This window comes from Nerophis lumbriciformis, linkage group LG34 (assembly GCF_033978685.3).
Source record: "Nerophis lumbriciformis linkage group LG34, RoL_Nlum_v2.1, whole genome shotgun sequence".
NCBI lineage: Eukaryota > Metazoa > Chordata > Actinopteri > Syngnathiformes > Syngnathidae > Nerophis > Nerophis lumbriciformis.
The window spans coordinates 14,066,039-14,077,179 of record NC_084581.2 but is presented as its reverse complement, the minus strand read 5'-3'; the positions used below and the strand labels follow the sequence as shown (position 1 = coordinate 14,077,179).

Here is an 11,141-nt window from a genome sequence, read left to right as displayed (position 1 = left end):
TGTGGCTCAATTTGCCTTAATTTTTTTTATATTAATGTATTATGATTTAATATATATTATTGTTTTAGTTGCTTAAGAGATATTCCTGCACTGTAAAAACTCTTTCAGTGGTATTGTCCATTCTACTTTATTTTTAAAAGTATATTTATTCCAATAAATCAATTAATTTTTATTTTTAGAGTTTTTGAGTTATCTATAAGTAAAAAGTGTGAATATTTTCGTAACTTACTTTTTTATGTGATAAAATTAATTTTATTGGACTTCCAACATAAATTGATTTAGCAAAACTCAGTTCAAAGGTTTATATCAGACCTAAAACGTCAGGACCCGCCCACCTGCATGCAGCTGTGGAAGAACAAGCCCAGACACGTTTCTTCACGGAGCTCAAGGAAAACACTTTACCGAACTCATGTAAGTAACAATTTATATTGTTAAAAGTCAGTATTTGCCAGGATTTAAATGTATACATTTTCAAAAGCATGGTTCAATGTTATATTTAGTTTACTACTTTTCCCGCCGACCGCCATTTCGAATGTGCTCTTACCTCCAACAGCTCATTAACTTCAACCAAACATTGTTTATAGCTGTGAAGTTTATAATTAGCGTTTTCTTTGCGTGGTAGTTTAATATTTTATTCTTCAGTTTATAAGCAGCCACATTAAAGCTGCTTAACTAACTTGCATTCAAAGTTGCTAGCAGCTAGCTAGATACACTTGACAGAGCTATCTGAAGCCCCCTCAGACCTGCTGTCCATGCACACTCCTAGGCAAAACGCTACTCTTGTAAGAATAACACTCATTGTGTTAGTCTCAATCTCCACATTCACCAGTAGTCACCATTTAAAGGGTAATTTTTCAAATTCTTCTTCCGTGGGGGCATGCCCCCGGACCCCCCCTACTGTTGCTAGGTTACCAACTTAGACCACCGTGGCTACAAAAAAATCTAGAGGAAATATTGCAAATGAGTATATTAGGGTGTAAAAAAAAAAACGATATAAAGGGCTCTCATCAGGCTTATATATCCAAGAGGTTAGACATGAACCATAACTTGTCTTTTTTGTTCTCTCTCTCCAATGACAGATGGGATGGCCCTGTAAGTTGTGCAGCACTGTTGTACCAACCAAGAGTGACATTTTAAAGCATTACAGACTGCACCATGGGACCTTTGGACACAGCCATTCCTTGCCTTGCATTCATGTAGGTTGCCCATGCTCTTATACATCCCTTCGCTCTCATCTGACAAGATGCTAGACTTCTCCTCTGACACCACCGCCAGAGAGCCTAGCTCCACTCCCACCACGTTACTGGCCTTCTCTACCAACTTGTCCAGTCTGTTTGCGTCCCTCGCTCTCAGCCCGCTGCCCCAGCAGGCCACGGCGTACAAGAAGGCGGCTGCCACCACCGACTCGTAGAACATCTTCTATTCTATTCTATTCTATTATCATTCTATTTTTCCTGGCCAAGTTTCCATTGTGACTTGGACATGACATAATAGACTCACTTTTTGCCTGAAAATGTATACTAATACCCTTAATATCAGTAACGGTCAACATTTGCTGTCTTACAGATTAATGAAGCGTTCCGAAGGTGCACTGCTGTTCCACTGGAATCAACATTTATGTCCCAACTGAACAGGTACACGCCAAAACTCCTGGAGCTCTTCAGTGCAAAAGGAGGAGTGACTGCAGCGCATCAAGAACTTGTTGATGGAACTGATACAGATGAGTCAAAAGCGGTTTAAAAGTTTAAACTGAATCTGTAATCATGCTCTAATAACGGTATCACAGATTTGGAGTAAAATTGCCAACAAAATTCATTTATTTATTATTCTTCTCTTAACTCTAGGACCCAAGTGCCTCTGCAGTGAAGAAGAGAGATGTGACTGTGAGATGCCTCATAGAGTACAGGGGAGAGAGTGGACAGGAGCTAATCTCTGACTACTGTAAGTATTGTTTAAAAGCAGGTTTGGATCAGTCTGATGTACAAGCTTAAATTGGGTTTACTTTTATGTGAACTGACTGAACACCCTGGACAAGTCGCCACCTCATCACAGGGCCAACACAGATAGACAGACAACATTCACACACTAGGGCCAATTTAGTGTTGCCAATCAACCTATCCCCAGGTGCAGCATTTCTTTGGAGGTGGGAGGAAGCCGGAGTACCCGGAGGGAACCCACACAGTCACGGGGAGAACATGCAAACTCCACACAGAAAGATCCCGAGCCCGGGATTGAACCCAAGACTACTCAGGACCTTCGTATTGTGAGGCAGATGCACTAACCCCTCTTCCACCGGGCTGCCCTTACTGTTTGTTTTAATTTCTGGTGGTTCTATTCAGGTTTTTTATATGCAAATTAGAAATGCCAATAAGAAACATGTGGCTGGAAATGCATCTATTGTACCAAGTTTAATGTACAAGATCTCAAATTAGAATTCAAACGTTTTCAAAATGGTCTTCACAAAAGTAATCATTATCTGAATTAAATCACACAACTTAGATTACTGTAAATATAAATTTGGATGTTTGTTTTTTTAATTACTGTTTTTGTATCTCAAAGGGAACTGCAGAGACCACTGTTCATGAGGACCTGGAAATAAAGAATATGAGCATCTACATCTGTCGTGAGCCAAATGCAGTAGGAATCATCATTGAGGGAGTACCAGTCCTTACTCATCTTGGAAACCTGGCCAAAGCATGCTGCCTACTTCTGGGGTTGACTATGCACTTAATCTTGAGTATCCATCCAAACTTTCCAAAACATTTGAGGTGTTTCAAAGACTTTTTGTGGGACTTGACACACTGCGCCCAAATCCAACCCCCAAATTCATGACTCTCAAAAACAAGCTTCTAGCTTAGGCAGTGAGCCATGACTGTCAGCTTGCACTTTTGAACAGCTATTTTCTTGTGTCTGTTCAAAATCATTATACATTGTTCATTGAGTGGAATTCTTCAGAATGTTGTAACGGTTTGTCCTGTTCAGGTTTTTTACAAAGCTCCAGGTCATCGTTTCTGGTGTGTAAATTAAGTTTTTTTTATGTTTTATACACACTAAATTGCCCCACTGTGAAGCTCAAGCTGGTCAGAAGGAGGGATCTGTGAGTTGTTTAAGTTAAAATGTTTCAAAATATACACACTGAAAGACACTACAGTGAAGGTGTTCTGCTTATGAATTGTTACAGAAGTACAGATAATCTTAATGTTAAATTGTTTTAGCAAGAAACTGTACTGTGAATGTTCTAAGTAAAACTTGAGATGCTGAGGTCATGCATTCTTTTATGCACTAAATACTGATGTTCTTGACTGTTAATACTGTCCAGCTTATTGACAGGTTTGGATATGGCTTGTGAAAATGTTTTAATATGTATACGGTTAAAAAAAGAAAAATACTGTGAAGGTGTTCTATACAGCACTTTAAAAAGTTGAGGTCATGCATTCTTGTATAATATGGATGTTGACTGTTCATACTGTCCAGCTCATTGCCACTGTTTTTATATGGTAATGATTTAATAAAGGTTGGAATTTGATATGTCTTGATTTTTTAAATTATTATTCTAAGTAATTATTTTAAGCAGTTTCCATTTTCAAAACAAAGAAAGGGTAAGTTGGTCAAAATTTATAAAATTGAGTACAAAAATTATTTTTTCATTTAAATGTTACTTATTTTAATTAAGTCTTGTGTGTTTAACATGCTGATGTTTTTTTACATTGATTTTACTCAATTTCTTGGCTTTTTCTGTAAACGCAACTTAATCTTTTTGCATAAATCGAAATGCATATTATTAAGTTCTACTTACTCAAAATACCAATTACCGTATTTTCCGCACTATAAGGCGCACCTAAAAACCACAAATTTTCTCAAAAGCTGACAGTGCGCCTTATAACCCGGTGCGCTTTATATATGGATAAATATTAGGATTCATTTTCATAAAGTTTCGGTCTCGTAACTTCGGTAAACAGCCGCCATCTTTTTTCCCGGTAGAACAGGAAGCGCTTCTTCTTCTACGCAAGCAACCGCCAAGGTAAGCACCCGCCCCCATAGAACATGAAGCGCTTCTTCTTCTACTGTAAGCAACCACCCGCCCGCGTAGAAGAAGAAAAAGAGCGCGGATATTACCGTACTTCATTTCCTTTGTGTGTTTACATCTGTAAAGACCACAAAATGGCTCCTACTAAACGACAGGGATCCGGTTCATGAAAAGACGCAATCTCTCCATCCGCACACGGATTACTATTTCACAGCAACTGATATTCCTGTGAACCGCACTGTGGATACAACGGGAGCACGTACGGTGAATATTCGCACCACAGGGAATGAGAAGTCATCCTTCACTGTGGTTCTAGCTTGCCATGCTAATGGCCAGAAACTTCCACCCATGGTGATATTCAAAAGGAAGACCTTGCCAAAAGAGACCTTTCCAGCTGGCGTCATCATAAAAGCTAACTCGAAGGGATGGATGAAGAAAAGATGAGCGAGTGGTTAAGGTAAGTTTAAGTTTACGCGAAGAGGCCGGGTGGCTTTTTTCACGCAGCTTCGTCCATGTTGATATACGATTATACGATTCCATGCGCGCCCACATCACGCTGGTTTTAATATATTATAAAGTTTGACTGACCTATTTGACTGTTTTTTTGACATTCCTTTAGCGCAGTTAGATGCGGCTTACAACACGGGGCGGCTTATAGGTGGACAAAGTTTTGAAATATGCCGCTCATTGAAGGCGCGGCTTATAACCCAGGGCGCCTTATGGTGCGGAAAATACGGTAGTTGACTAAACTAACAAAAATTGCTTGGAAAATGTTGCCTTATTTTTATTGAGTTAGATCTAGGCAACAGTTTTTACAGTGTGGCTCTGGATTTTCTCATTGCTATTTTTATGTTTTTGTGCATTATTTGTTGCCGTCATCATTAAACGAACAGGTTACTCATCAGTTACTCAGTACGTGAGTAGTTTTTTCACAACATACTTTTTACTTTTACTCAAGTAAATATTTGGGTGACTACTCCTTACTTTTACTTGAGTAATAAATCTCTAAAGTAACAGTACTCTTACTTGAGTACAATTTCTGGCTACTCTACCCACCTCTGCCAACATTATGTATTATTCTAATTGATTTTTTTTGTAACACATTAGTGAATGAAGCGCACATTTGTAGTTGTTTCCCCATATTTCTACACAATAACTCAGATATGGTAACATTAGCAAGCAGTAGAGAATATGAAGTGATTTTTGGTCCAGAATGTTATGTTTGTTGTCTTCTCCCTGCCTTCTCTATTGGTTTTTCAGTTTCTTCCTCAGTCTTTTGTCCCCAACGAGGCACACCTGCTGCTAATCCCTTCCTGGTAGCATTTAAGCTTGTCTCCACCAGCTGGTCCCTGCCGGTTATTGTTCCTGAACTCCGCTCTGACATGTGCTACCTTGATTCTGCTTCCCTGGTATGTTGCCTTCGCATATTTCTGTATATTGACCTTGTTGTGTTTTTTGTTTTCCTAGCCACCTTGTTTTAAGAGGACTAGTTTTTGCCACGCTGTGTGCGTCCTGACCTATGCTCCGCCAACCTCTGAAAGAGACTACTTTTGTTATATTTCCCATGGTGTGCACTTTTGCCCCATCACCCTTAGTTACCATTAGTGATGGGTTGATGAGGCCTCATGAAGCGTTTCGACACATTGCAAAACTGTATTGATACTGTGTCGATACTGTGTCACTAAATACTGACATCTGCTGGACATTAAAAATCCCTACAGGCAACCTATGGACCGACTCAACTGACACTGATTTTATAGAATAGGATAGAATAGAAAGTACTTTATTGATCCCTGGGGGAAATTCAGCACCACATGACCTAGCATATACAATAATATAAATCAAGTCATTGTATTTAATTTAGGATTATTTCATATCTTCATTTAAATAAAAATATATTTGTATCTTTTTTAGATACAGTCAATAAATAATGTGAACATGTATCATAACATGGAAATCTAAGAGAACGTGTTGTGAATGATGATGCTTGTGGACTGGGATTTTGTTGTTTTTGTTTTTTTACATATTTTTATTAAAAAAAAACAGTTTTTCCAATGTATTAAATTTTAGCCTATTTCTCTTCTTGGTTATTATTTCTCCGGCTGTAGAAAATACCCGCTCACAGGGCACAGAGGAGGCGGGAGTGCAGAGGAAATGAAGTGATAGTTGGAAGAGGTTTGGGAAGGTGGTCTTCTGTTGGTCCCAGTATTTCAATGGGTCCTGGGACCTAGCTACATTTCCCTCTGCCAGGTAACGTTGGACCTCTTGTATGGCATCTGCAGTAGAGTTTTTTGTCTGCCTTCCCACTTCCATATCCAGATGTTTCCAAAGGTTATCTTAAAAACAAAAATTATGCATTTTATTACATGATTTCAAACAACAAACAAATAATGCTGAATAAATGTCTGAAGTGGGTGCAGACAGCTGTTCTGCAGATGGTCCTGGCAGGGGCTCATTTGTGCGTCCGATGACAGACGCACATTCGGAACGTAGCCGAATGATGGCGTCATTCAATTTAAAAGAAATGCGGAATCCGAGTGATTTAAATCTGGGGTCAAGAAGTGTTGCTAGGGTCAACACACTTAATGACTCCATATTGGAAGCAGTGTCTGTGACTCGACGCTTCAAATTTTCATGGAGGTGTTTGGCTGCCTGTGTTTGCAAGGTTGAAGCACTATGCTCTAGTGCAACGTAGAGCATTTTCATCATCGGGATGACCTTTGACCCTGACACTCGCCTCTCCTCAGACAACTCCACTGTGGCTTGATGGAAAGGAGCAAGCACAATAAGTGTTTCTCCTATGATGTCAAACTCATCAGCTGTAAGTGGAGTCAAATCTGTTTTTAGAGAGGCCAGAGATACCCACACTGACTCCTTCTCATCATGTAGCCTTGACAGCATTTCATATGTGCTGTTCCAGCGTGTTGCCACCTCATTGATGAGTTTCAGGGTTGGCCGTCCCATCTGTTGCTGCACTTGAGCAAGCTTCTCCTTAGCTGTAGTGCTCGATCTGAAGTATGTGACAATGTGCCTAGCTTTGTGTCTGATGGATGCAAGTGTGGGGATCTGGTCACATGATTTTCTAACTAATAAACTAAGACTATGTGCAATGCAAATTGAGTGTCGAATTTGGAGCTGTCTAGTGGATGCAATCATGTTTGGTGCTGCGTCGGTCACAAAACACTTTACTTTATTAGTTATGGCCCAGTCCGCCATCATGCCCCTTTTGACCTGGGCCAAATTGTCAGCAGTGTGACTTTGTGGAAAGTATTGCACACCCAACACAGATGTACACAACTGCAAATTATCATTTATGTAGTGACAGGTAAGAGCCAAGTAAGCCTCCATGTTTACAGATGTCCACATGTCAGCTGTTATACTCACTGCCACAGCTTGCTGTACTTCCAATTTCACTCGTTCCCGTTCCTCCTCATATTTTTTCACCAGTATTTTTTTGATGGTCTGAAATTAACATCAAGTCAAACCAAAAGCAACTCAACGTATTCAATTTAAATATGAAATAAATTGGATGTATCAACTACAACTTTAGATAATTTCCACACAAACCTTTCTGGTAGGCAAAACATATGATGGCTCAAGGACCTGCACCAGTTCCCTGAACCCTTCACTCTCCACAATGCTGAGGGGCTAGCAGTCCTTCACAATGAAGTTCAGCAGAGCCTCATCCAGCATCTGCTTCCTGGTAGCTTGATGGTTAAAATTGAGGTAAAGAAGAAGGGAATTAATTCTCAAAAAAGAAACTGAGTAATTGTAGAATGGCTGTATACCTGAGTTTATCCTGGGTGTCTCTGGAACTTCATGTTCATGCCTGGCCCTATAATGCCTCAGCATTGAGGAGGTGGATTTGTTGACGTACGACAATTCTGTCGTACAAATGCGACATTTAACCTGCAGAAAATATGAATAGTAAACTAAGAATCATTTTGAAGAGATTTCAAATTCTAAAAGATCAAGTGGAAACTTTGAGAGAAGAGGATGAAACGACAAGGAAATGAACACAAATACCTTTGTTTCCGATATATGATCAAAATATTCCCACACGGCGGAACTCTTTCTTTTTCCATGAGTAGGCTGCCCCATGATCTCCGACGACGATAAATTAGAACTGACCAACGACAGAAGTGCGGGGATTCTGTTGGCAGCAGCATCTCGTTGACAGATGCGCTTCCTTATAAACACAGTTTGGCGCGCAGGTGTCAGTGCGACACAGTTCGCGTATCGGTCACGTGACCGGAACAGCTCATGATCGGTCACGTGACCAGAACAGCTCATGATCGGTCACGTGACCAAAACAGCTCGTGTTCGGTCACGTGACTTTCTAAAAGCGATACGTGCACCGACACAGGGTTTCGCTCTATGAACTCGACGCATGCGCCGATGCATCGGTGTTGCCGGACCCATCACTAGTTACCATTTTTGGACTTATTAAATATTTTTATTTGTTATCGTGTACCTTGCCTCCACCCTTGAACTCTATCCTAACATAATAACCGGCCTCTCAAATGGACCTCGCAGAGACGGACCCAGTAAAGCGGGAACTGCAACAACAGGCTATTCGCCTGGGGCAACAAGAGGAACAATTTGGTTTACTTGGTGCGTGCGTCAACGCCATGACGGAACGCCAAGATGCCCGCCTCGACACATTGGAGCGACAGCTAAGTAGCGTACTCACCGCTCTGCAGGCCATGTCTCCTCCCACGGCCATCCCAGCAGTCCCGCAGCTACCGCCACGTCCTGAAGATACTCCTTTGCCTAGCGACACTCCTCCTGCCGCCTGCCCACCACTCTCCAAGCCTGAGCGTTTCTCCGGCGAGTCAGGTGATGTACAAACTTTTCTCACCCAATGTGAGATCTACTTCGAACTTTTACCCGCGTCCTTTCCTTCAGAAAGAGCGCGCCTGGCATTCGTCTTGACCCACATGAGTGGCCGGGCGTCTGCTTGGGCCACCGCAGAGTGGGTGCGTCAGTCACCCGTGTGCGCCTCATACGCCGCCTACTCCAAGGCTTTAAAGAGCATTTTTTAACGCGAGAGGCCAGGGCGTGAGGCGGCGCGATCGTTGTTACGTCTGCAACAAGGGCAGCGCAGCGTCACTGACTTCGCCATTGAATTTCGAAGACTGGCGGCGGAAAGTGAATGGCCCACTTCCGCATTGGTGGACGTTTTTTCCCTCGGCCTTGCAGATAAGGTCCGGAGACTTATGATTCCGCTCAAGACTCCCGATAGCCTCGACAAGCTGGTCGCTACGGCAGTGGAGGTGGAGACTTGCCTCGTTGACTGGGAGAGGGAGAGATTCCGACGACAAGGATGGCGCTCATCGGCGTATAATGGGAGTGGCCATGGAGGGCATCAAATGACAGCCGCACCGATACCCATTGTCGATGCGGTACCGATATCACGAGAGGATGAACCAATGCAATTAGGAGGATCTCGCCTCACTCAAGCGGAGAGGGATCGTCGCTTTCGTCTCCATCTTTGTCTGTATTGTGGAGAGGCCGATCATCGCTTGAGCCACTGCCCTCATCGTCCAGCTCGCCATCGTTCTCAAGCATCATCACCTCCTCGCACCCAAGCTCCACCCACTCACCACACCCCAGCAACACAGGCGCCAGCGACCGCTCCTGCTCCCCTACCGCCCTCTACAGGTCAGACTCTGTCACGACTTCATCTCACTAGCATACTCACCTGGGATAAGGATAAGCATTTGGACATTTGTGCTCTTATTGACTCTGGTTCTGATGACAATTTTATTTATGAAGCACTTGTTAAGCGTTTGGCCATTCCCGTTTCCAAATTACACAGACCTAGGGTGGTCCGATCCCTCGACGGGGGCCACCTGGCGAGCGTTACTCATCAGACTGAGCCATTAACGCTGAAATTATCTGGTAACCATTTTGAGTCTATTTGTTTTCTCGTCATTCCCTCTCGCTCGGCTCCTGTTGTGCTCGGTCTTACCTGGCAAGCTCTGCATAATCCCCATATTGACTGGGTCAAGACAAAGATCATTAATTGGGGAAATTTTTGTCACACACATTGTCTCCAGTCCGCATGCCCTCGCATCGGGCCCGCACGTGTCGTTACCCCAGAGATAATAGATTTGTCGGTTGTTCCCACAAATTACCATGATCTTAAGGAGGTCTTCAGTAAGGACCGTGCATTGTCACTACCACCACACCGTCCCTATGACTGCTCTATTAATCTACTCCCGGGTGCTACACTTCCTTCGTCACGTCTTTATAATATTTCAAAACAAGAACGAGAGTCACTAGAGGACTATATCACCACGTCACTCGCTTCGGGTCTCATCCGCCCCTCCAACTCTACTCTAGCCGCCGTTTTTTTTTTTGTGGAAAAGAAAGATCAGACACTCCGCCCTTGTATTGATTATCGGGCCCTAAATCTTATTACGATTAAAAATAAGTACCCCCTTCCGCTTCTCAACTCTGCTTTTAACCTCTTACACACGGCCAGATATTTTACCAAATTGGACCTCCGCAATGCTTATCACCTGGTCAGAATAAAGCAAGGGGACGAATGGAAGACCGCCTTTAACACACCACTAGGTCATTTTGAATATCTGGTCATGCCTTTTGGCCTCACCAATGCGCCGGCTGTCTTTCAAAACCTCATTAATGATGTTCTTCGCGACATGCTCGATCGATTTGTGGTCGTTTCCTTAGACGATATCCTCATTTTTTCTCCTAACTCCGAACTTCACGTCCAGCATGTTCGCTTAGTTCTTCAACGTCTTCTAGAGAATATACTTTTTGTCAAGGCTGAGAAATGCGTGTTTCACACTGAATCCGTTCCATTCTTGGGGTTTATTGTAGAGAAGGGTCAACTCCGAGCAGATCCCGCTAAGATCAAGTCGGTGGTCGATTGGCCCACACCCACCACTAGAAAGCACCTCCAAAGATTTTTAGGTTTTGCTAATTTTTACCGCCGTTTTATCCGCAATTTTAGTCAGGTAGCTGAACCTCTTACAAAGCTTACATCTACCAAGCTCCCCTTTTTGTGAACCTCTGAGACACAGAAGTCCTTTGAGAAACTTAAGTTGTTATTTACTTCAGCACCTGTTCTTGTCCACCCTAACGT

At 42.6% G+C, this 11,141-nt stretch overlaps 2 long non-coding RNA genes across 3 annotated transcripts; one reads left to right on the top strand and one right to left on the bottom strand.

Annotated features, from left to right (window-relative positions):
• The first annotated feature begins 222 nt into the window (after positions 1 to 222).
• Positions 223 to 3,526, top strand: LOC133576369 (uncharacterized). Of its 2 annotated transcripts, XR_009811628.2 has the most exons (5): positions 223 to 411; positions 1,080 to 1,196; positions 1,567 to 1,634; positions 1,845 to 1,941; positions 2,560 to 3,526. It is a non-coding gene; the product is annotated as an uncharacterized lncRNA (long non-coding RNA). The 2 variants fall into 2 exon arrangements; XR_009811627.2 differs by having other exon boundaries at positions 1,567 to 1,941.
• Positions 3,527 to 7,692: 4,166 nt separating this feature from the next.
• LOC133576142 (uncharacterized) lies at positions 7,693 to 8,121 on the bottom strand. The gene is made up of 3 exons (XR_012049311.1): positions 8,054 to 8,121; positions 7,816 to 7,936; positions 7,693 to 7,734 (listed from the first exon to the last, which is right to left on the bottom strand). It is a non-coding gene; the product is annotated as an uncharacterized lncRNA (long non-coding RNA).
• Positions 8,122 to 11,141: the final 3,020 nt, after the last annotated feature.